The 11,556-nt window shown below is 51.5% G+C and overlaps 1 long non-coding RNA gene across 2 annotated transcripts; it reads right to left on the reverse strand.

Moving 5' to 3' along the window:
* Nucleotides 1-301: 301 nt before the first annotated feature.
* On the reverse strand, nt 302-11,038 carry LOC129469592 (uncharacterized). 2 transcript variants are annotated; one of them, XR_008653079.2, is made up of 4 exons: nt 10,927-11,038; nt 6,495-6,760; nt 6,077-6,402; nt 309-2,519 (listed from the first exon to the last, which is right to left on the reverse strand). It is a non-coding gene; the product is annotated as an uncharacterized lncRNA (long non-coding RNA). The 2 variants fall into 2 exon arrangements; XR_008653078.2 differs by lacking the exon at nt 6,077-6,402 and having other exon boundaries at nt 302-2,519.
* Nucleotides 11,039-11,556: the final 518 nt, after the last annotated feature.

Consider the following 11,556-nt stretch of genomic DNA (forward strand, 5'->3'; position numbering starts at 1 on the left):
TGCACCTGGATCTGTGACCCACAGAAACTGTGAGATGATAAAAGTTGTTGTTTGAAGACACTGAGCTTTAGGGTACTTTATTATGCATCAAGAGGCAACTAGTACAAAGTATAATTTGGAGAAGACCAGCCATACCTGTACCCCCCTTAAGTATACATTTGTATAAGTTGAAATCATGGTGGGTGCACTAATTTTGAAGTCTTAAAAAATCACTTATCATTATGGGGGAGATATCATTCATCAGGGTCCATGGTCTATGTATGTATCAAAGTCTGGCCAGAAAACAGAAATCACACCAGGTATCTTAACAAAATTTAATATGACGAATTAGATGGCTTAAATAACAAGTACAGTGTGAAAAGTGAAAATCATCAATAACCAATCATCAAAATCACTCTCAGAAAATGTCATATATCATCAGGATCTGGGGCCTTGGAAACTCAAAAGCCAAGAATTATTGAGCTTATTGTTTTTGTTGCATTTAAGCTTCTCTTCTGTTCCTTTGGGGTGTCAGGGGCTGAGTTTATTTTGAACATGAACAGAGAGACTTCTCTCTCCTTGATAAGCGTGATTTGTTGAATTAGCTAGTTAGGTGGGAGTGTAGTGGTGATACACTGTGTGGTAGAAGCATTCTCCATGTTCCCATTCCCCATCACAGTCACACAGCTGTGGATTTCCAGGCCTGATTGTCCATTGTGTTGATATCCCAGTTTATTAAACCACTTCCTTATTGTGGTTCCCAGTTTTTGACCTTTAAAGAAAGACTTCAATGCACGCATGTATGCAGATAACACTTGGCTTCATTTGGATAATTTTCTTAGAATAATTTCCCAGGAAAAGAGATTACTGGGTCAAAGGGGGAGGAAGAGCTTCATGCCTTTTGCTAGTAATTGCTTTACTGCTTTCCAAAGGCACTATACCAACCCAGCATCGACAGTTTATAGCAGATGAGGGGTCAGCTTCAGGGCACCAAGTTATGCACTCTTAGGAAATCAGCTTCCAGGTCCTTCATCAACCACCCAAAAGGGCCTGGAGATGTGAGAAGTGGCGTCCAGCACAGAGAATCCTGGGCTGAGAAGTAGGATGTCTGAAAGTCCAGCCTCGAGGCAGCAGAGTGAGCAGTTGGCAGTATGACCTATGGACAACAGATCCTGAGTTCGAATTCTGCCTTCACCACTGAGTGACCCTGGGCAAGTTACTTAATTTTTCTGAGTCATTAGTTTTTTCATCTATAAAGCAGGAATTATAGCAACACTGAGCCTTGAGGAGGTGAGAGGAAGATTAAACGAGTCATGACGTGTGAAGTGCTTAGACCAGGGACTAGCACTTGGTAAATATGAAGAGTGAGTGTTATCACCATTTCTATTATTCAGACGGAGCCTCCATCTCCATGAGCCCTGCTTCTCTAGTGGCTGACCACCTCCTCTTCTGGGTTGCCACGCGAGACCCCACCCTGGTTCTTCAGTTTTTCCTGGGATCTTCTTGTCCCTCTGAGACCAAGTAGCAGTCTTGGCTTTGAGATACTGACTTGGATGGTCCTCGAATGCCCCCTTGTGGACAGCTGGCTCTCTTTCACTCTTTCAGCTAAAGAGGAAAACCAGCCACGTGTGTGTGTGTGTGTGTGTGTGTGTCTCGGGGTGGGGAAGAAGGTGGGGGAGGCCTCCGTGTTTGCAGACAAAACAGGAAATAGCACGTCATGGCATCTTTCTTGCCGGCTAGGAAGGCATGGGTGTATGGGTCTCTGTACACTTACATAAACATGGAGGGGAGCTGCATGTGCTGGCGTGCAGGTGTGTATGTGGGCATACACTTGATACCACTCTCCTTGTTACTGGGGCCTCTCACTGGGTTCTACTGAGACAATGTGATTAATGTGATTTGAAAAATGAAAGCCCTGTGCGCACACGAGGCCATTGTTATGTAGAATAGCGTGTATAACCATTCTGTTGATCCTTTCACTGATTTGGACATTCAGTCCCACAGTTGTTTATTGAGTACTTACTATGTACCGGGTCTCCTGAGGTCTGGGGAGGCTACAGTGACCAAGACAGAATCTGTTTCCATCCTCTCACAATCCAGTGGGTGAGACAGACAGGTGAGTAAACCTGTGGCGTGCTAGTCTAGCTAGCACTTGGTAAATATTCAGTAAATATGAAGAGTGAGTGTTATTACCATATTCCCAGAGGAGGGGCAGAGTGGTTGTGGAGGGGGAAGGAAGGCTGCCTGGAGGAGGTGACATCTGAGCTGAGCTATGAACTGTGAGTGATCTATCCTCTCCCTGGCTTTGGGGCAGAGGGCTTGGTACAAAAAGCATTGGTGGGATTTTGGAAGTGCAGGCTGTAACCCCAACTCCCTGAGCAAGTCCCTTTTTTGGGCCGGAGTTTCCTGCTGGACTAAGCCAGGGGATTTGGCCATGAAACCCACAGTTTCCATCAACTTTGATGTTTTCTGACCTTTTATTCCCTCAGCCTGAGGAATTCCTGTTTCTTCCACTGGTCTTTCATGCCCCATCCTCTTCCCTAAAGAAATGAAAACCAGACTGAGTGATAGAAAGCAGTGAGACATTGGTATACACATGTAGGACACACACACACTCACACACTCACACACACACACACTCACACACACACACAGACACACACACTCCTCCATTCCCACCCTACCCCTGCTCTGCTGGAAGCCTCCAGCTGTCTCCCAGGTCAGAGTGGTCTGACAAGGGAGGGGTGGAGTGCGGAGGCAGAGTGGAGGTGAGAGCTCAGCAGACCCAGTTTCTTTCATGCTTGGCCACTCAGGCAGGTCACCTTGGGGAGGTTACTGAGCTTCCCAGAGCCTGCTTCCAGCTCAGCAAAGTACATACCCACCTGGCAGGGCTTCCGTGATGATTAGAGCTGCTATATGTGAAATGCACCCCCCGACTCTGTGTAGGACCTAGCAGGCTCTTGGAAAATGGGAGCTGAAAAGTAATGATATTACAAAATATCTAGTGCGGTGGCTCACACCTGTAATCCCAGTACTTTGGGCGGCTAAGGCGGGCAGATCACTTCAGGTCAGGAGTTCAAGACCAGCCTGGTGAACATGGTAAAACCCCATCTCTACTAAAAATACAAAAAAATTAGCTAGGCGTGGTGGCAGGGGCCTGTAATTCCAGCTACTTGGGAGGCTGAAGCAGGAGAATCGCTTGAATCCAGGAGGCTGAGGTTGCAGTGAGTTGAGATCGTGTCACTGCACTCTGGCCTGGGCGACAGAATGAGACTTTGTCTAGAAAAAAAAAAAAAAAAATCCAGTGTGGGTCAGACTCTTGTCTCTGCAGGAGCGAAAGGTGTGATCTTTCCTCCACTCGGATCTTCGCAGTGACAATGGTCTGGGGAGGATAGCAGACATGTACCAAGCTCACTGTAGGTGGTGAGGCACTCTGGTTCCAGTTTAGAATGCAATTTATTACTTGGGTCATTTTGGCCAAGTTACTTAACCTTTCTAAGCCTCAATTTTCTCATCTATAAAACAGGCACTTTAAAATAGCTCCCTTGTGGAAGTACTGTGAGGATTAACTGAGATAATAAATGTAAAAACACTTCATGTAATTCCTGGTATATAGTAAGTGCTCCATAAATTGATAGCTACCTGTATTGGTCAGGATATGCTAACTGGTGTAACAAATAGACCCAAGAATGTGTGATGGCTTAGAGACAATGGAATCTTGTTTCTTGCCCCTCTAATGGTCTAAGAAAATACCAGGTTAGCAGTAAGGCTCAACTAGAGACCAGGTTTCTGACAGCTCTGCCGTTTTTGTTTTTTTTTGAGATGGAGTCTTGCTCTGTTGCCCAGGCTGGAGTGCCGTGGTGCAATCTCAGCTCACTGCAACCTCCACCTCCCGGGTTCAAATGGTTCTCCTGCCTCAGCCTCCCGAGTAGCTGAGACTACAGGTGTGTGCCTGGCTAATTAGCTCTGCCATCTTTAACAGGTATCTTCCAAGATCACTTTGGCCATCGGCCTCTAGCTAGTGGGTGGGGAAGAGAGAGTGGAGAAGGCACATCAGCTTCTTAACTGCCTTGGCCCAGAAATGCCACTTCAGCTCACATTCCATGGGTGAGAACCAGTCACATGGCCCCATCTTAATGCCACGGGGGCTGGGAAATACAGTCACTGACTGGGCAGTGTCAGATCTCAGTGTCAACTCCATATACTTCTCAATGTCAACCCCACGCGCTAGGCAAGGGGAAGCAGGAGTCTTTGGTGACAGAAATGTCTATTCTCATGATTGTTGTTGCTATTTCCATCCAGGACAGAGTGATAAGCACTAGATGGGGGAGGTGAAAGCATAGTAGGAGTCTAAAAAGTGGGGCGATCAGAGATTGAGCTGATCAGGGATCCAGCGGTGCTGCCCAGGGAAGACAGCGTCCAGGGCACTTGGAGAGTTCCACAGGGTGGGATGGAGAGAGCAGGGAGGGAAGGTCACTGTGAGCTGAGGGAATCACATGAACAGTCAACAGGCAGGAAAATCCAGGCCAAGGGAGAGTCCCAGGCGGGAAGGGGTGGAGAGGTGTGCTGGCAGCCCACCCGGAAGGCCTGGAACGTCAAGATAAGGGTGTTGAGACGCGGAGTCACGCACGATCTCTCTGCAGCGTAGTCCAGGGGAGTGGGTGGTTGTGGGATAGGAGTGCCAGGTGGGGAGGAGGAGGTGAGGAGGGAGAAAGAGAAAGCGGTTAGGGGAGGAAAGTCTGGGGTTCACAGAGGAGAGGCTGGAAGGTGCAGGAGGAAAGGGGGCTTGCCTGGCCCCATGCTCATCCTTCTCCCTGAGGCTCTCCAGCTCCTCTGGGGCCCCAGTTGTCACCTGGCAGCCTCCTGCCTGGAGGTCCACCCCCTTGGGCCCCATTGCTCCATCCACAGGGAGAGGCTTGATCTCCTCTTTCTGCTTTGTTCTCCTTCCAGGAAGGAAGTGGCTCCAGATGCTGTGGGTGGGACATTCCTTGGCTCTGCTCGCTGTTCCCAGATTTCTCATGATTCCCGGTGACAGAGCTGGCATCTCTAATCAGCCTCGGAGAGGGGCAGAGTCTTGCTCAAGAACACCCTGCACCTCAGGAAGCCAGAGGCTCTTTTTGAGCTGTCTCAGCCCTCTGAGTGCAAGACCCACCTCCAGAGAGATGCTTTGGCAAGGTGATTCCCCCCCAGGTCTGCTGGGCACCTACCGTGTACCCTGCACTGTGACGGGCACCAGGAGACAAGATGGCTTCTACACTCAGGAGCTTATCATAGATTGGGGGAATGAGATATTACTTAGAGAACTATAAACCCTGGGAAGTACCACAAAAGAGGCACAGACCTATGGGGAACCAAAGAAAGGAGGATTCATGTTAAAATTTACTGGGGGCCGGGCCTGGTGGCTCACGCCTGTAATCTCAGCACTTTGGGAGGCTGAGGTGGGCAGATCACCTGAGGCCAGGAGTTCGAGACCAGCCTGGCCAACATGGCAAAACCCCCTCTGTACTAAAAGTACAAAAATTAGCTGGGCGTGGTGGCAGGTGCCTGTAATCCCAGCTATTCAGGAGGCTGAAGCAGGAGAATCGCTTGAATGGGAGGCGGAGATTGCAGTGAGCTAAGATCGTGCCACTTACAGCCTGGGTGACAAGAGTGAGACTCCATCTCAAAAAAAAAAAAAAAAAAATTACTGGGAGGAAGTGACATTTGTGATGGTTCATGAAGAAAGCATAAGATTCTGACAGGTGAAGATGGCTGGGAGGTTATTTCAGGGAGAAGGGAGAGCCCATGCAAAGATGGAGGAAGGAAGTCGGGGGTGGGGGCTACGCCTGTAATCCCAGCACTTTTGGAGGCTCAGGCAGGCGGATCACCTGAAGTCAGGAGTTCGAGACCAGCCTGGCCAACATGGTGAAACTCTGTCTCTTTAGCTAGGCATGGTGGCATATGCCTGTTAATTCCAGCTACTTGGGAGGCTGAGGCAGGAGAATCGGGAGGCGGAAGTTGCAGTGAGCCGCGATTGTGCCACTGCACTCTAGCCTGGGCAATAAGAACAAAACTCCATCTCAAAAAAAAAAAAAAAAAGGAATCAAGTCAGGTTCACCTTTAAAGGGCCGTGGTCCTGGAGGAAGTATCAGGCCAGAGTGGAGGGACAGCCGGAAGCCTGGGCTTGCCTCTCAGCTTCTGACTGTGGGTCCTGGGCACACTGGTAAACCTCTCTGGGCCTTGGTTTCCTCAATGTGACGTGGAATAGCAGCACCCACCGTTCGTGGTAAATGGAATAGCTGCTCTGGCTTATTTATAGTTGTGTTTAACAAATAGTTTTTCACTTGGAGTGGGTGGGGGCAGGGGAGAGGATCAGTGAATCGGTGCCCATGATGGTTCAGTCTGGAGGGTGGCTGTGGCTGCCTGTCCCTTTTCATCTTGTGCCTGAAATGTTTGGGGGAAGAAGGTCAGTGGTGGCTGGAAGCACTACCCCCTTCTCAGGCCTAGCTGGCTCCATCCCCTGCCCTCCTGCTCACCTGGAGGGACGGTATGGGACTGAGGTCTGTGTCATTCTGGCCACTGTCATGTCATAAGCTGCTCCAATCAAGCTGGCAGGAGCTCTGCAGCACCAGAGGCTGTGGGCTCCTGGGAGTGGAATGTGAGTGCCTGGGAGGCCGGCAGGCTTGGGCCCCATGCCCACACTGGCACAGCCACTCGGTCCAGAAGAGGGGCAGGAATCCAGGTCACCAGCCACTGCGACACGGGCTGGCTCGCTGTCTCCTTTTCCTTCGGTTAATCTTCCCTGTGAGGAGAGAGAGAGAGGAAGAGTCTACAGGATAGAGCTCATTTTGCCAGTTTTTTCCCAAAGTCCATCAGGAGGGACGTGTCTGAACTGCCCACTTCCTTTGGCCAGCCTTGGAATGAGAGCACATGACTCATGGCCTCACTTCTCTAGACCTGGCAGGTAGTGGGAGAATCAGACAGATCTTGGTTCTAATCCTGGCTCTGCCACTTATTAACTGGGTAACCTTGTGCATGTTATTAACCTCTTCCAGCCTCAGTTTCCTTGATTGTAAAATGGGAATAATAGCACCAACTCACAGTGTTATGAGAACTGGATGAGCTAATAGTTAGAGTTAACATAGTGACCAGCACACATTGGGAGCCCTTAAATATTAGTTTCCTTCCTTCCTTCCTTCTTTCCTTCCTTCCTTCCTTCCTTCCTTCCTTCCTTCCTTCCTTCCTTCCTTCCTTCCCTCTCTTCCTTCCTTCCTTCCCCTCTTCCCTTCTGCCCTCCTTCTCTCCTTCCTTCCTTCCTTCTATCTGGGGAATATGATGGTTTCCTTGAGGGCAGAGATCTGAGTTGAGAGAGCTGTAGGTACTTAGAGGTGGCCTCCTTCATCATAGAAGCCCTCAGAATCCCAGGCCAGAAGACTGGAGAACAACAGAAAATAGGTGATCTCCAAGCTTTGCACGCTGGCAGTACCCAATAGCTGATGAGATTTATCTGAGGCACCACTATTGTTAAAAGGAATGTAGTGATCTGAGACCCAGGTGCAGAACCCTAGCATAGGGATGGGAGCACTCACCACCTCTGGGGAGAGTCTGCTCTGGCACCCCTTGCTTTAGGGCCCAAGTGAGGCTGAGACAAGCAAGTGTGGCTAGGTAGGGTAGCATGGGAGGGTGGAAATAGCTGGACTGGGCTTTTCTCCTCTGGAGGACCAGTATCTCCTATCAAAACTTAACAGTATGGATGCCCCAGCCACTCTCTGCCAGCCAATTGACAAACAGCCAGCAGCTAATTCACACTAAAATGTTAATAGCAATAAAGGAATCAATGGTATTCACACCCTAGGGGTGTTGATAGCTGTTAATGCTGTCAGGTTCTACACATGGCCTTCTTAGCAGCACAACTCTCCTCTCTGAAGCGCCTGCGGCTCAGCTGGAGAGCTGACTGCTGCAGAGTGTAGAGGCCCACGTTTTGGCTCTAGTCTGTGGCTGGGAATCTAACCCAGGGGACACAAGCCAAGGTACAGGAGGCAGGCAGAACTGGAGTACAGGGTCACCTTGGTGACCACCGTCAGCTCCTAGAGCGCGGGTGAGCCAGTTGGCCTTATAAGCTTAGGTCAGATAAGATGAGACCAAGCGTGTGGCCCACCACCGCCCCTTGCTTCAAGAAAGGCAAGGTCTGGAAGGTGGAGGAGAGGTGGCATCTGGGGCAGAGTAGAGCACGGAGGTCCTCTGTGCACAGAGGAGCAAAGCTGTTGCTCCCTGCTCTTCAACGTGGGCAGCTAGGACCTAAGCTTAGCACCACATCAACCTCATCTGACACGTGGCTGGAGGAACAGGGCAGTGGTGGCCGTGGCGGGTTGGCCACAGCCTCTCTTCCGCATGGCTGACCAGCAATTTGGGCATAATATAGCTCTTAGGAGGCCTGGGCCCGGGCTGAGCCCAGCGTGGGGGAGTAGGGAGTCTCAAACTTACTGGGCTAAAAATCAGCTGAGGGCATTGTTAAGATGCAGATTCAGATTACTTAGGTCTGGGGCCTGAGGCTCTGGTTTTTCACAAGCTCCTGGGTGGTGCTGAGGCTGCGGGTTCAGGTCATACTCTGAGCAGTGAGTGTGGATGCCTGGGAGTGAGAGGCTGAGCAAAACACTTTCCTGGCTGTGACCTTCGTGTCCCTTCCGGCTGTGACACTTTGTACATCACCAAGACCACAAGTTGAGTGGGTGGCTGGGGCGCGGAGCTCCTCCACTCTGTTGCCCCACTGGCGGAGGAAGGTGGCTGCCCTTTGATGTGATGAAAAATAAGAACAGTCGCCAACCATTGAGAACTTACTTTGAGGACACCTCATCACTTGTATGTGGCAGAGCACGGCCCTGAGATGTTTTTGAGGCCAGAGTTATGAGAAAGTTTAGGGAGGGGAAGCACTGGTTTATTTGGGAATTATTCCCATCCCAGGTCTCTCTGGCTCTTTTGAGGGTCAAGGGTCTTATCAATCCCTTTCTCGGTGCCCAGCACAATGCCAAGAGTTCAGGGAGAAAGCAGATACCCCACAGAGACCTAGACAGGCCAGAGGCACTGTCTCTGGGCAGGGGAGGCAGGTCAGGCTGGCGGTGCTCACCCAGGGGGGCTCGGGAACTCAGGCCTCTGATCAACTGCAGATAAACACTGAACTTTCTACCTGAGGAAGCTCCCTGGCAGGGCTGGTTTCCTGTCAAGGAGACAGAGAAAGTTTCCATTGAGCGGGGGTGTGTGCATGTGTGCGTATGTGTGTGAGTGCATGTGTGCGAGTGTATGCGTGTGAATGCATGAGTGTGTGCGTGCATGTCTGTGTGTGCATGTGTGTGCATGTCTGTGTGTGTTTCTGTGTGTGTGCATGCACACATGCACCGAGGTGCCCTATTATCTTTTCCTCTCTGCAGAAAATCAGGTCAGTAGTTTCACTGTTGTTGTTAACCGCAAGGTGGAGTAGGGAGGTGGCCTGAGCTGCTGAGGCTGGGCTAGAGTATGAGGGCCAGGGTCTGGGGCCACCAGGCTACAGGGTCCCCAGGAAGCAGTGGCAATGGATGCCAATCGGGGGAGAGGGTGCTGCCTGCCACGTCCTGTTTCCCTCTCAGCATTACTCTCCCTTTCTTTAGGGCCTTGGCTGCCTGTCCTGGTAGACGCCGTTGAATAATCCAGGGACTGTGGCTGAAGAGAGGCAGTCACTCTGCCTCGTGGCTCGGGACACGGTGGAGGGGTGGGAGGTGTGGGCAGGGCCCCCCATGGGTAGTAGTAACAACAGCCAGACTCTGGCTGTTGCACTTTCACACCGGAGTCCTCACCTCGCCCACAGTGCCCTGGAAGCATGACAGCAGGTGTTATTGTTGAGGGCACTGAGAAAGAGAGAGAGAGGGGCCAAAGAGCTAGTTCAAAGGCATCCTGGTTCTCACCCTGGCCTCAGATTCCCCTTCTGGGGTCCCTGAGGGCCCCTAGGCTACCCCAAGGGGCTGGAGGAACACTTTGTCCATTCCCCGTGGCGGGTGGAAGGATGCCGGAGCATGTTAGCTGCAGCCTGGGCCTCTGTTGGGTCCTCGGCTCTGGGTCTCTCACAGGCGGCCATCAAGGTGTCGGCTGGGGCCTTGGTCATCTCAAGGCTGGAGCAGGGAAGGACTTGCCTCCCCAGGCCGTAAGCTTGAATGGCGCTGGGGACAGCGGGCAGCACTCTTCTGGCACGGCAGCCCCTCCTCCGTCCTCTTGGCATCTTGTCCTTGAAGTTCATCATTGCCTCGTCTGCTAACCTCCTCCCCCTCTTTCCGCCTCCATCTCCCCGAGTCCTTCTCGCCTCTGCTTTTGCTTCCGCGGCTGTTTCCTCATGGAGGCTCAGACAATAGAGGCTAATGATCCAACTGCTGAGAGCACACCCTCCCCTAGCAGCCAGAAATCATCTGTTACCCATCGCCCTCCCTCCCTGGGGCCCAGGCTTCCAGACTGAGACCTTTTCCTTCCCTCCCACTTCTTACTGGAAATGAGCCCCCATCCTTCCACTCCCCCCTAACCCCCCAGGCCTCCCTTAGGGAGGTTCAAGGACTCGTCTCTGACTCCACCTATCTACTGGGTACCCCTCTGCACGGGGGAGGCAGGGGCTGGTGCCCACGACCTCTGGAGGCCCTTCTGGGAGCACAGTCTTGCCATGACCTCTCTAGGTCAGCTCAGTGCCCTGTGCTGGACGCAGACCCGGAGAACAGCTCAGCACGAGGTTACCAGGCTGACGTTGCACAGACTGTGCTGGAAATTACAGAGTGCCTTGGAGGGAAAAACAAATTGGGGTTTCAGTTCCCATGGAAACGACATCTATTTGCAGAGGTGCTTGCGTCAGAGCCCGGGACCCCGTGCTTGGCAGGGATGGGGTGGACGTTAAAAGGCAGGGTCATCTGTTGACTGTCTGGGACTCTTCCAGGACAGTGTCTGAAATGGGGCCCTTACCTTTAGCCATGACAAACAGCTCTATCCACAGAGAGGCCTGTCTGCCTGGGCATGTCTCTGCAATGCTGGGGTTTTTGGGTAGATTTTAAACTTATGAGTCAAGGGTGTGGGAAGACCCCACATTCGCCATTCATGAGCATTTATTCCACGAGCATGTTTTGACCTATGATGTGCCAGGCACTGGGCTAGGCCAGCCAATCAGGAGTTGGTCTGGACCTGCTAAGTTTGGGGCCTAAAGTCTCCCTTCCTGGGAGGAGCTTTGGTCAGACAGGGGCAAAGTGGGGACCTGCCAGGGACCACGTGACGTGGGAGCACACAGGCTCAGCAACGCCAGTCCCCTCACTCTGTAACCAAAGCAAATGCCTTCTGTCCTCATGTGTCACAGGGGAGTAATTCCTCATCTCAGGGGGAAAGATGACCCCTAAACTCGCCACTGAGGTCCCCACAGCAGAGGCCATTATTCCAGCTATTGTTATGGAAGAGTGTCTATTGTTACCCTCTCCATCACTTTACACTTTACGAAGAGCTCTACATCCACTACCTCATTTAATGTAACTCTCCAAGGAGGTTTTAACGACCTCACACCTGTTTTCAAACAGGGAAACTGCATCGAGGGAGGAGAAGGCACTT

This window comes from Symphalangus syndactylus, chromosome 20 (genome assembly GCF_028878055.3).
Source record: "Symphalangus syndactylus isolate Jambi chromosome 20, NHGRI_mSymSyn1-v2.1_pri, whole genome shotgun sequence".
NCBI lineage: Eukaryota > Metazoa > Chordata > Mammalia > Primates > Hylobatidae > Symphalangus > Symphalangus syndactylus.